Raw genomic sequence first — 13,503 nt, 5'->3', positions numbered from 1 at the left:
AGATCCCCGGTGCCAACATGGCGCCGCTTGACAGGCTATGCTGTGGCAGGTGTCCCACATACAAAGTGGAGGAAGATGGGCATGGATGTTGGCTCAGGGCCAGTCTTCCTCAGCAAAAATAAAAGAGAAGGATTGGCAGCAGTTAGCTCAGGGCTAATCTTCCTCAAAAAAAAAAGTCATTTAGGAACAACATTGGGAAGGAAGCAGTAACAATGCTCCTTGGGAGATGCACGAATCAAAGACTCAAAGTTTTGAAACTGAGTTAACTGGGGGATTAGTGCACTGAGCCAGGAATGCCTGAAAGGACAGCCAGGTTAAAGGTTAAAAACTAGTAGTGTGGCAGAACATTCAGTGTACACGTCTAGAACTCCAACGGAGATGAGGAACGAGTGCTCCAGAGAGAGGCTGTGGCTGGAACTGTAAATATGGAAGTCATCGCCAGCTTAGAAGCTCAGCTATAGCAGCGGGGGTGGTTGAAGTTGCTAGGGAAAGAATGTAGGAAGAAAGCACAGAGAAGAAAGCTGATGAGATTGTACCTGTCAAGTGAAAAGAGAAAGAGCAGTTAGGTTGGAAAATCAGAAAAGTAGTGTGTCACAAAGCTGGGGAAAGAATTTCAGGAAAGAGGGAGTTGTCAACCTAGCTGGCTGCTGCTCGGAGTAGAGACAGACGGGGGCAGAGAAGAAGGCAAGAGACTTGGCAACAGGCATTCACCAGTGACTTTTGCCAATCAAAGAGAGGGTGGGGCAGGAACTGTGTGAGGGAGAAGGTGAGATAAAGTTCTGGAGGCTGAGAGGAGAGAAAGCGAGATAAAGAGGGGAGCCATTCTTCAAAAGAAGTGATGGTTGTAGAGAGAGGGTGTACGAACAATGGCGACAGCGACTGAGGAGTCAGTGACTGCAAGGAGCAGCTGCCTGCCTCTTCTCCCTCAGTGGGCAGAGACGGGGAGCAGCTCTTCACAATCCACAGGACAGAGATGACTGTGCAAAGCGGCTGACTTCCTCAGCCAGCCACGGTGGATAGTGGCAGAACTCCCAGGACCCTTCCAAACAGACACTGGTGTGCAGGTGTTGGAGGCCTGTTTCCAGTATCAGGTGTGTGAACAGAAAAACCTCCCTGTCAGAGGCAGATGGTTCATTTCATTCCAGAATTAACCATTTCCAGGTCCCTGTTGTCCCTCTTGAGGAGGAGAGAGCCTCTCCACTGTCAGAAGCTTACCTGCCTGGTATCCACCAGGAAGCACAGTATTTTTCCCCAGATACACAGACCCATTGGTAACAGGCATCTTGGAGACGCCAAACACTATACACGACAAGTCCACAGCTATGCATTTCTTTTGCCTTGAGCCCAAAGAACTACTCAGCTCTTGAGCTTGGCACACATAAACAAACACACAAACACACACACACACACACACACTGAGAAGTTCTCTCTAGACAGACTATCTCGGTTCAAATCCTGACTCTACCACTTATTAGTTTTATGATCTGAGACAAGTTACTTAACCTCTCTGCCTCTGTTTTCTCATCTGTAAAATGCGCTTAATAATAATACCTATCTCATAAAGTTGTGGTGAGGATTAAATGAGTTAACTCATGTAAGTGTTCAATAATCGTTAGCTACTATTATCTTGAGTCTCACTACAATGCCATGAGATAAAGCCAGACAATCATTATCATCTTCTTATTGCTCATAAGGAAACTGAGGCTCAGAGAGAAAATAGTTGCCCAATTTTCACACAGTGCAGAACATAAAGCAGGATTTTTTAAAAGCCCAGGTTCCTTAGTGAGATGTATAAAGCTCTCTATGATCAGCCTGCTGCTTACCTCTCTGGCCTCAGCTCCTGCCAGCCTTGAAGACGAACATGAATCTGCGCCCACCACACTATTTCCTGCCCTTCTTAACTTCCTGATCTCTGTTGATCCTTCAAATCTCCTCTAAAGTGTCACCTCTTGCAGGAAGCCCTTGGCACTTGATCTCCCTTCCCTCTCACCACCCCACCTCCCTCGTCTATGCTCATATCTGACTATTAACATCAGACTGCATGGTAATTGCAGAGGTCTGTCTTCTCCCCCGGTCTCTGAGCCAAAAACAATTTCTGGCACATAACAAACATAGTAAACACTCAGTAAGTATTTGTTGAATGAACAAACTCTTGTCTCTAAGTCTGATATTCTCCCCACTAGAGCACACTGCCCCTTTTATCAACAAATGTTCACTGTTTAATAATAGTTCTAAAAGAGTGGCAACAAATTTCACCAAAGATCAACCAATCACAAATCATACTGTACTCAAATATTAAACTAAACACTTGGTCATTGTACCTACAGGTAGTGAAGCACACAAACACATCCTTCAAAGACCTGACCATTCCCACCCACAGTTCATCTGTTAGGTGCCTTTGGTCTCCAAAGAAAGAGACCAAACCCGAATCCATCAAAGGATTCATCCTAGGCTTGATTAACCTGTGAGAAGGACCAGGGGCTTGGCACGTGAAGGAGAACAGGTTCCAAAGCCCACGGTGAGATGCCTCCAGGAGTTTAAAGCATATATCTCGCTCCCTATGCACTGTATGCCAGCCCAAGATTGCTTTCAGTTCCTGACCGCTCGGCCTGGGGAAAGGCTACCAGAGAAGGAAAAAAGCAAGCACAGTCACTCCATCCTCACTTCCTCACACACCAGGCAAACACACCTGTGCTCAGCTCCATGGGAGGGTCACAGCTGTCCCTGGCAGAATCTGACGAGCAGAGCCAAGTCTCCCCCACACCCTCGGCTCCCAGCCACTACCCAGTTCACCAGGGGAAGCAAGTGATCTTCTCCATATCCAGGCGCCTCTAGTAACCAAGGCTAATCTCCCTAGTGGCTCTCTCCAGGGAACTCCGGGTATATGTCAGGTTTTCCCTCTGGTCTGAATAAAGCAGACAACACTCAGCAAAACATAAACACGGACCTAGAAACACACAAACACACACTTGCAGGTACTTGTGTCTGACCCTGACTGCCTGGGGAAAAGGGCCACCTAGTTTCTTGCAATTTGCAAATGAATGATAGTTTTGCAGCCCAAGCCTCCCTACTCCTCCCCCCAGGAAACTCAGAGACTGCTAACCACAGCAGCACACGCTGAGCACAAAAACTTCTACAGAGCACCAACCAAATTTAGTGTGCGCTAGGTGTCAACTATCCCTAGAATGGTAAAACTCAATTCTGGAGATATGAAAAAGGGCCTTAAACATTTTTTCTGAGTCCAGGTCTCAATCATTTTGACAAAAGCAGACCTGGGCCCTTTATTGAAAAGTGGCAAATATGTTTAGCTCCAAAGCAGGGCATATTTATCTTTTTGGAATAATTTGGCTCCAAGTGGTCCAGTCCATAAATTAGTATATGGAGTCACCATTTTCCTACACATATATATCTTCCTGTAGAAATCTTGAATTAAATAGCAGCACCATCTCTACAAGTATATTTTATAAAAAGCTTTAAAATACATTATCTTGTCTGTACCCACAAGTCCAAACACATGTGCCTTCAACCAACCTCAAGTCCATCTTCCATACTTTGAGCAGTGTTACCATCCTAAAGAAAAATCTAGTTATTTCACTCACAATATTGAGATTCTTCCATTAATTCCTTGCAGCCTCCAAGGTGAAGGGCACGTTTTCAGCCTGGTTTCACCTTTGGGCTTCAGCCCACCACATGAGCAGCACCTCCAGTCATAACTTATCTGCCCTAAGTGCCAACTCAGCTGGTCTCTTCCTGCTCCCTTAGTATCCCACGCCCTTCCTGTCCCCACACCACTGAACGCGAAAGTCCCTCAATCTCTTCTCTCGACCCCACCCCGTTCTCAACCTAGCAAACCCCCACCGGGCCATGGTTCTACCTCATCGGACACCCTCCAACTCTCCCAGGCAGTTGTTCTCTCTGCAATCTCACAATAAGCTGTACATATTCTACTAGAACACTTACTACATTGTATTGTAACTATTATTTTGCCATTGTTGCCCTTATTACAGGCATTTTCTTGTTTGTTTTTTAATCCCCAGAATCTGGTTGTCAACCTAACGATTAGATGAAAATCCAATAAAATAGTGGGGCTAACATCAGCAACCCCCATTTTCTATAGGTGGAAACTGAACCATCTGTAAAATTAGGTGACTTGGTGATGTGCAGTTGGATAACGGCAAGGCTTGTCCTGTGGGAACTCTCAAGACTTAACAAAGGAAGCCAAGAGGAAGAGAAGGAGAGAGAGGTAAGAGAAGAGACAGAGAAGGGAACTCACGTTTATTGAACAGCTACTCCGTGCAAGGCACAATGTTAGGCACTTTAATATATTCATTATCTTATTTATTCCTTAGAGCCACATTGTGAGAGAGAGAGAATGACAGGAATTTTTTCAGAAGAGGAAACTGAGACTCAGAGTGGTTAAGTTACTTGCTCAATTACACTACAAGTAAGTGGATCCAAGGTTTAAACTCAAGATTGTCTGACTCCAAAGCCAAGTTTATTCCACTACAAAGTGGCCTCTATAGGAATCATGGGCTTCCAGACTCACACTTGCCCATGGACACGAGCCAGAAACACCTTCTTTGCTATAGCCCCTCCCCCATCACCTTTTCAGCCATTGTGCTGCATAAAATTCTGGCTTCTGACTTCTGCATCTCACAACCACCTGCTACTAACCATCGGACGGCAAAGTGTCCCTAGGATTCTAGCACGAGCATAGTGATTGCATCTGCACAGAGGTGGCATGATGCTATTTCAGAAAGACTCAAGGGTGTGTGCTATAAAACAGAGTAAAACAGTCTCATATTTAAGTGGTCTGAGTAGGGCAACTGGCCATAAAGAATTCTTTAATTTTAATAAATCCCCACATCATGCACAACATGAAGACCAATTTTGCTTTTACTCAAGTTCTTCAATATAGTCCCTCACATTTATTAAGTAGTGATATCCCAAAAGAAGATGTAATTGGGGTCTTCTAGAAATAAAGCATAAAGAAGAGATGACTTTCCCGTTCTCTAGAGTCATATTTCAGTTACTCTAGTCCCAGGCAGTCTTGCTTTTCCTTTTTTTTTTTTTAAAGATTGGCCCTAAGCTAACACCTGTTGCCAATCTTGCCAAACGTTTTTCTTCTTCTTCTTCTTCTTCTTCTTCTTCTTTTCCCCACTGTCCCCCAGTACATAGTTGTATATTCCAGTTGTAGGTCCTTCTGGTTGTGGCATGTGGGACGCCACCTCAGCATGGCTTGATGAGGGATGCCATGTCCCCACCCAGGATCCGAACCCACAAAACCCTGGGCCACAGAAGCAGAGCGCGCAAACTTAACCACTTGGCCACGTGGCCACCAGCAGTCCTGCTTCCTAACCGCGGCAGGAAGCAGCTGACTCCTCAGGCCATGGTGTGCTGGGGGAACTAGATTTTTTTCCTGAAAGACTTATGTGAAGTCTATCATTACTATCTCTATGGTAACAGAAATGTCCCAGGTTTTTGGAAAAGTCCCAGTTTAAATATAATAATCTGTTATGAGACTCTTGCAAACAATATGTCTCAACATAGGATTCAGTAAATGTGACTATAACATCTTTCCTCTGAAGAACCCCCCAAAAGAGGCAGTACTGGGTAGTGGAAACAGCACAGGCTTTTGAGTCAAGGCAAGTAACCAGAGTTCAAATGTTTGTTTTATCATTTACTGTGTGACCCGGGGCAAAGTACTACTTAACTTCTCTGTGCTTCCATTTCCTCATTGGTAAAATGCATAATTATCATCTAGTTTGGAGAGCAGTCCTTCCAATTAGATGAACAATGACCTAACAAGAGACTGACACACAGTATATACTCAATAGATGCTAGGCATTCTTTTTATGATGTTCCAGTTATTATTCGCAGCAACGCTAAAAGGAGTGGAAAAGAAAGATACAATTTTGCTCTTCTAAGTAAAGGACCATAAATAGTGTGATTTACCTAATGTAAACAGAACTATTACTTGACTTCCTAAGACACAAACTTCAGTTACTATATTACAGGGCAGTATTGATACTGAAACAGGGCGCTAAGTTGCTGACTCAGCACTTTGTGGTCCAGGGTCATCGCCAGAAATTCCCAGCAATACCGAAACGTAATTAATAATTACTCTCTCTAGGTAATAAAATTTCCTGAATCTCATGCAACAAGCCCATTTTCAAGTATTATCATGTGTGGTCAAAACACTTGCCAAGTTACACATCCTCATTCTGCATCTAGAAGTGTTTTCAGCTTCCTCCTCCTCTGAACAATCGAGTGAAATGCTACTAGGGCACAGAGAGATACTCAGTGTGTGAATGAGACTTTCTCATACTTCATAGACAAATGAGAGGAACGTTTTTCTTGGAAAGATCATCCTCTCATGATCCAAAATATGGGCTCTGGAGTCAGACTTCCTGGGTTCAAATCCCTCATCTTCCTCTTACTAGCTGTGTCATCTTGGGCAACTTATTTAACTTATCTGTGCTTTAGCTTCCTCAACATCAAATGGGAAAAATAACAATACCAAAAACAGTATCAGTAATAGACTGTGAGGAGCAAATAAATTGAAGTAGATACAGTGTTTAGAACAGTGTGCGATACATAGTAACCACTCAACAAATGTCAGATATCATCAGCAGCATTCACTTGCCTCACAGGGTTGAAAAAAGCAGTGTGAAGCACCCAGATAGATTACAACATGTTATATTAGCAACAAAAGACATACCAGATCAGATAAAAATACCTCCAAATTGAGAAAGATGAATCTTACATAACCAATTACTACCCCCAGGTGCCATCCTTGCAGTAGATTCATAGTATTTTCAGACTGAATGCCTGTGGTTTCAACTAGTCACAAGTTACCTTGAAGATGTGTCATATAGAAACTGTAGTTAAATCACCAATGGTACCAGATAGGTATGAGGTGGTGAGTCCTGGGCTGATGAATCTTTGGCCAACCACTCAGCAACAGCATCTCAATCTGTTCTTGCCAGTTCTCATTAAATATATGACCTCATCTAATCCTCTGAACAACCTTGTGAGGCGGGTCTAACACCCTGAGGAAAGGATATGCCATGGCGATAGTTGCAGACTTGGGGGCAGCAAAGATCTCCGGATGTACTCCCTAAACATGCCCCAAGATGGCAGACATGAAACAACCCTAGAATCCATTCTAAAAAGAATCAAAGAATTAAAGTTAAAATCCAGACCCTGCACTTCTAAAACTCAAATGACTAGTCTAAAACCAGCAGTGGTGAAGAATCTAACATGCCACAGTTCAGTTTTCCTCCCAATGCAGATTGCGGGCAGAATGGGTGGGAGTGACTTGGCTTGGCCTGGGATCCAGCCCATGCCCTCAGCCTCACAGCCCTGTGTTTTAATCAACTGACTCAGCCAGCGGCAGGAGAGCCCAGGCGCCTGTGGCCATGAGTAATGGCAGCACAAAACATCTGTCTAATCAGAAGCTAATGGTGTCAGTGCCGTCAAGACTTACAGTAAAATAATGCTTCTGCAAGGGGAAAAAGAAATATCTATTGATCCAGAAGTTAAGCAATGCCTTTCTTTCTCCCTCTAACTTGGAATGCAAATTTGCAAAACTGTTTACTAGGTCTTATACCCCCAAATATTTATTGGAGCATTTATAGAAAGATGACTTATCTAAGAATAAATCAAATCTATTTCTAGTAGTAGCTGTCCAGTGTCTAGAAAGTATGACATTAGGAAATGCTTTTATTTTGGCCTGCTTTTACCTCTATCATCATTATGCAGGGTAAGACATAGGAAAGTGTTTTTGTAGGTCCCAAGTACTTCACATACGTAGAGACATCATTTCTATCATCTGAGGGTCACTGCACCACATTTCAGCAAAGACCTCATTTCAGAAGAGTGATTCATTCATTCTTTCATTTGTCCATTAATTAATTAATTAAAAATACTTTATTAAGTTCCCATTCAGTGCCAAGCAATGTGGATGCAGAATTAAATCAGACAGTCCAAGCTCTTGGGGGCTCAGTCTTTTCCCAATTTGGTCTTTTTATCTCCGTTGCATTCCAACCACATCTGGCTCCTCTCCTCTCTCCCTCTCCCACCCTCCTTCTGTGTCTCCCTCTGCTGAAACCACCCCCCAAGAGTGTTCTTCTCTCACATCCTGCAAAAGTCCTTAGCACAGGACCAAGTTCCCAGTGGGCACTAAGGAAAAATATTGTATTTAGTGATTTAAGAGGTGAGTACTTAGTGACACACATGTCTTTTACCATAAATAACCTGCTTTCATTTTACTTCTGTCAACCTACCTTCCCAAAAGTCGCCTGAAAGCAGTTCTCCCCTCCCAACAATCTGAGGAGCTTCTAGATTAACAGTAACAAATAGATGAGTGGAAACAACTCTGCCCTCAATGTTCAACAGATCATATGTTCTGCATGAGGGCAGTCAACTGAGGAGACCCTTTGAAAATCATGTGGGGACACTGAAAGCTCAAAGCAACAGGAAGTAAGAACGTTTTCTGACACCTAATTCATCTGATGTGGTAATTCTGTACCAAACTTCTCTTTGACAGATGTGAAAGGAAAATAACCCAGAATCATAGATTTTTAAGACTAGAAGGAATCTCATCTTGTCCAACTCCCTCACTTTATAGATAAAGAACCAAGGCTCAGGGAGAGGATATGACAAACTCAGATTGTGCTGCTGGTCTTTGGGGCAGGAGTAGTAGCTGAGCCACCTGCCTCCAATGCAGGGCCCATTCCTCTCCCCAGAGCTGCCAGGAGCCAGGTGCATGCCTGTAAGCAGCCCTGGAGGCAGTGGCTGCTGGTACTCAGCCAGGCCACCATGGGTACACCATCGTTCCAGTTGCTCTCATTGCTTCCTCCTTGCACGCCTCCATCTTGCTTAAGGCAACAAGAGCCGGCCCTCAGGAGTTCTAGGACAGGGGGTGCAAATGAACAGCTCCCTTGAATGGTGAGCCTGCTTTTATTCTGTGAAATGGGACTAATTTCTATCCTCTTCTTCTGTCCAGGATCATGATGTAGATCAAAGAGATACCAGCCATCAAGGAATCCTATATTCTTTGACGAAAACTTAGAGTAGGGATCCAACAGAGCATTTGCATCATAATTAAATCCTGCTAATGTTAAGCCCAAGAGTTAGATACCAGCATTTTATAAAGACTGACAATGCTTTTGATCTTTCTACATTTAAATATTTTTTTAAAGCATACACCCTACATACAATTCAAGTAACAAACAATAACACCTGACACTTGATCGTCATAGTGGCTCTGGTAGGGGAAAGCAGAGTAGGTGTCACTGTCCCCAATTTACGGAAGGGAAAACTGGGTCAGTGAAGCACCCGTCACACAAAGGCAAGGTTGGAGCAATGACTTTGTCTAAGGCTCTCTCCTCCTCACTGTGCAACTTAGCTTCAGAATTTCCTGCTCACATTTGCACTTCAACAACACTGAAGAGCTACCTTTTCTGTTACATTTGAGGCATTTAAGACACTCGAGTCATTTAACAAGGAGCACAGCTTGACCCTACAACTTCAGCAGCAGCCCCCACGACAGGCACTTCTCTCTGCTGGAAACTCAACGACACACAGGAATTATGGGGGGTGAACTTTGGGGTTCACAAACAGGATTAACCTTTACGATGTTTTTAATCATTCATAATTTATTCTCTACATTCTTTCAAAAACAGTCTGAGATGGCTCTTAGTTCTGACAATAATTCAATCAAAAGTAAGGGTTGTATTCATTTGTTCCTTTTTTCAAAAAATTTACTCATACGGACACAGAGCAAAAGATTTGGAAGGCTACATGCCAAGTTTTGCATTATTATTTCTGACTATAGATGTATCGATTTTATTATTATTATTTATGTTACTTTGTATTTTATATTTTTCTACAACGAATATTTATAACTTTGGTAATAAGAAAGCACACAATAATCTCACTTATATGTAGAATCTAAAAAAACCTGAATTCATAGAAACAGAGAGTAGAATGGTGGCTGCCAGGGGCTAGGGTGTGGGGGAAACAGGGAGATGTTGGTCAAAGGGTACAAACTTCAGGTATAAGATGACTAAGTTCTGAGGATCTAATATACAGCATGGTGACTATAGTAAACAATACCGTATTACATACTTGAAAGTTGCTAAGAGTAAATCTTAAATGTTCTCGCTACAAAAAAGATAGTAGCAATACATACATGTATCAAATCACCACGTACACCTTAGACTTACACAACATCATATGTCAATTACATCTCAATAAAACTGGCAGGGGGAGTAGAAAACAATAAAAATTACTTCTATTTTTAAAACGTATTCTTCATTCTGAAGAATGGGCAAAGAGATTATCTCCACAGGGGGCAGGGAAGCTCTATTACCGTGAGCCAATGAATACAAAATGCTAACAGTACACCAAGCCTCCAGACCAGAACCTCTGCCCTTGTCCCCATTTGGGTACTCTCAGCCCCCAAGAATGTAAAACAATATGCCAGGACATCAATTTTACACAAATATTTTGGGGGGAAAAGCTTTTTTAGATGTATTTAAACCAAATTCAACATATGAAATCAAATGAAAAATTGCACAAATCGTTAAAACAATTTTCAAGCGTGCTGGGGCCAATCTGAACTGTGCCCACCCCCAGGAGCACTTGTCAGTCAGTCTTCTTTGCTACTGGGGACTTTTCTAGGGAGAAGTTTGGGAAGCCCTAAGGCAAATAGTACCAGCTTATTTTCCCTCCTTTTTGAAAGAGCAGCAACCTCATTAATAATAAGTTACCTTTCCTGTTACTTTTTTTAAAAGTCAAATTTTTCTTTATCTACTATATCTTTAAAAATTCTTTATAAAACAGGTGGCAGCAAATATATTACCAGGGAAATCTGGGGCCCACAGGCACGTAGTTCTCCCTGTCTCCCTTGCCCCAGGGGCAGAACTGCCTGGCCTGGTGTCCTGGGCTCTGAGGATGGTGGAGCCCTGGTGGGCCCTAGAGGGCCCTGGACTGCCTCACATTTCTGCAGGACAGCAGACCACTCCACACAAGGTGCCAATTCATTCATTCCACAAATGTTTATTGAGCAAAGCCTGAGAAAGGCCTCTTAGGAGACAGTGGGATCATTCACAAGCCAACGGTCAGGTCTAACGGATCAGATGTGGACAATCTATCTTTCATTAGACCTCAAACCACCTCTAGGATAAGGCAAACAGGGCCCCTGCCCCACCCACTCACTAGCAGCTGGGCGGGATGAGGCAGGGGCTCTGCAACAGGACTGCTGCTTGAGAGAAGCTAAGGCAGTCACCAACTCCCACCAGCATGACCGAAACTCCTGCACCATAAATGACAGAACACCTCTAAAACGCTTTGAACAGTGTCTGGCACCTGGTGAGCACTCAATAATAGTCATTTTTGCTGTTACTATTCCAGCTTGCCCTTAGTCAAAGAGCACCAAAAAAGTGTAAAGAACACAGGTTCTAGAACCATAAAGACTGGATTTGAATCCCAGCTATGCCACTTACTAGCTGTGTGACTAAGGGAAGCAATCTTTCTGAGCCTCAGTTTCTTATTTGTAAAATGGGGTAAATGACAGTATACCATCCCTCATGTGGCTTTGTGAGAATTAAGGACATATTATATGCAAAGAAGAGTGTCTGGCCCATAAGTGCCCAATAAGACAGTCAATATTGCCACTGCCCTGCTCCCTTCCCCACTGCTCTTTCCGGTCCTGGAATCTGATTTCACCTGGACACCACACTAAGGGACAGAATAACTACTGAGGGGAGGGGAGGGAACTGCTGGGGACCTTCCAGAGAAACCCATCAATGTTTTCGGCTCCTTTCAACCATCCTCCTCTGTTTGGCTGCTCCATCCAACAGACAGCTGGGGCCACCGCTCCCTCGCTGGGAATGGCTGCCAAGAAAGGGACAGGAAGCTGGACAGCAGTTTGAATTCATCCCATCTTCCAGTGTTTGTCTGTCTGTCTGAAGCCCCACTGGGCTTCCTCTGCACATCCCTGCCAGGCTGTGTGGGTCAGGAGGCTGTCAGTATGATTCATAGTCTGTTCTTATCTAGGCTTCCATCTCAACCCAGAGCCCAAAGCCCTCGAGGCTGCTGGTCACAAACCAGCACTAAATGAAACTAAGGACTTATCATTAAGACAGGAAGTAGAGCCCCTCAAAGTCAAAGGGGACTTATAAAGGGAGGAGAGAGGAAGGGAAGGGGGAGGAAGCAGGATGGGTGAAAGAGAGAAGCCCACTTCCTACATACTGGTGGAGCCCTATGTCTTAGCCACTGAAGCAGCTGGTTTTCCAGTTTGAAAGATGATAAATCCCATTCCTGTGATTTATAACTCACTGCGGGATGAAGTCTGGGTGTAGGAAGAGAATTCCAAAACAAATCTGCTTATTTTCCACGTAGAAATCATCAGCCCGCAACTCCCGCTTCCCAACGCCCCACATGTAGATAGGTCCTAACGCCATACCTTATTTCACCTGAGCCATCTGGAGGCAGTTACTCCGCAGCCAGGACCCGCCCAGCAGCCAGCCCCAAGCCCAGAGTCAGTCCTCAAAAGCCCTAGGAAACGCGGCAGCCCAGCAGAACCCTTGCCGACCCGGGCACTTCGCTTCCTGGAGGCTCGGCCCCCTGGGCAGCGGAGCCGTCTCTTAAGTGGGTGGGAAATTGAGGAAAGGAGCTTACTGGGTGCCAAAACGCAGTTCACGTTTTAGATCTCAGAAGATTAAAAAGCATCATTCAACACCAACTCCCTTATTTAACAGAAGAGGAAATAGAGACCCAGAGAGGGAAAGAAAGTTGCCCGAGGTAACACAGAGAACGGGCAGAGAAGTAGAGACCAGAACCCGGGCGCTCTGCCTGAGTCGCAGCCGGAGCGCGTCTCCCCGCCTCCCGCGTCCTCTTGCCTGCAGACCCAGGTCGCTGGGTGCAAAGCCCGCAACCCCCAGCGCAGCGCGTTACCTTCCTCGGGACTGGCCGCTGCGAGCCTCCCCTCCCCGCGCGGGGCGCTGGCGGCTCTGCCCTGCTCGCTCGCCTGACGGCCCAGGTGTCGCCGGCCGCTGTCAGCGCGGGGCGGCGAGCGCAGGCTCCCCAGCCGGCGGCGGGCGGGGCGCAGGGGCCGCCCCCCGGAGCGCGGGCCAATGGCGCTGCGCCCGCTCCCCGCCCGCCCCCGGAGCCCGTGGGCTTCAGCACTCCCCGCCCTCTCCTGTCTTGTCTCTCCCCCTTGGCTCCCCACTCCTGGCCTCCTTCTCAAGTGTACCTTGCCCGGAGACAAGTTTTCTTCTGTGCAGATAAAGAATGCAGACTACTGCGCGTTAGGGGGCCTCGGAGCCCAAGAGTAAGGAGCCCCTCCGCTCAGACAGTGGGTCAGCCGCCGCGCGGGGGAAGGGCTGCCGAGTGGCGTGGAGCCGCGTGAGCGGAGCAAGATGCTTTAACCGCTGTGGGCGCCAGTTTCCTCGCACGTAAAATAGGTGAAAATACCTCCTAGGCTGTGGAAAG

At 45.3% G+C, this 13,503-nt stretch overlaps 1 protein-coding gene across 22 annotated transcripts in view; it reads right to left on the bottom strand.

The window, feature by feature from the left end:
* SYTL2 (synaptotagmin like 2) overlaps positions 1 to 13,137 on the bottom strand; it is a 107,739-nt gene extending 94,602 nt beyond the window's left edge. For 5 of the 22 annotated variants that reach the window (XM_005611999.4, XM_014741815.3, XM_070274228.1 and 2 more), the window contains exon 1: positions 12,967 to 13,125. The gene's annotated coding sequence lies outside the window, so the exon portion shown is untranslated. Of the gene's footprint in view, positions 1 to 12,966 lie in introns of all 22 variants that reach the window. The other 17 variants (XM_070274241.1, XM_070274230.1, XM_070274232.1 and 14 more) reach the window with 7 other exon arrangements.
* Between the last annotated feature and the right edge of the window lie 366 nt (positions 13,138 to 13,503).

This window comes from Equus caballus, chromosome 7, assembly GCF_041296265.1.
Source record: "Equus caballus isolate H_3958 breed thoroughbred chromosome 7, TB-T2T, whole genome shotgun sequence".
Taxonomy (NCBI): Eukaryota; Metazoa; Chordata; class Mammalia; order Perissodactyla; family Equidae; genus Equus; species Equus caballus.
Note: the sequence above shows the minus strand (reverse complement) of the source record. Positions and strands in the feature narration are given on the sequence as shown.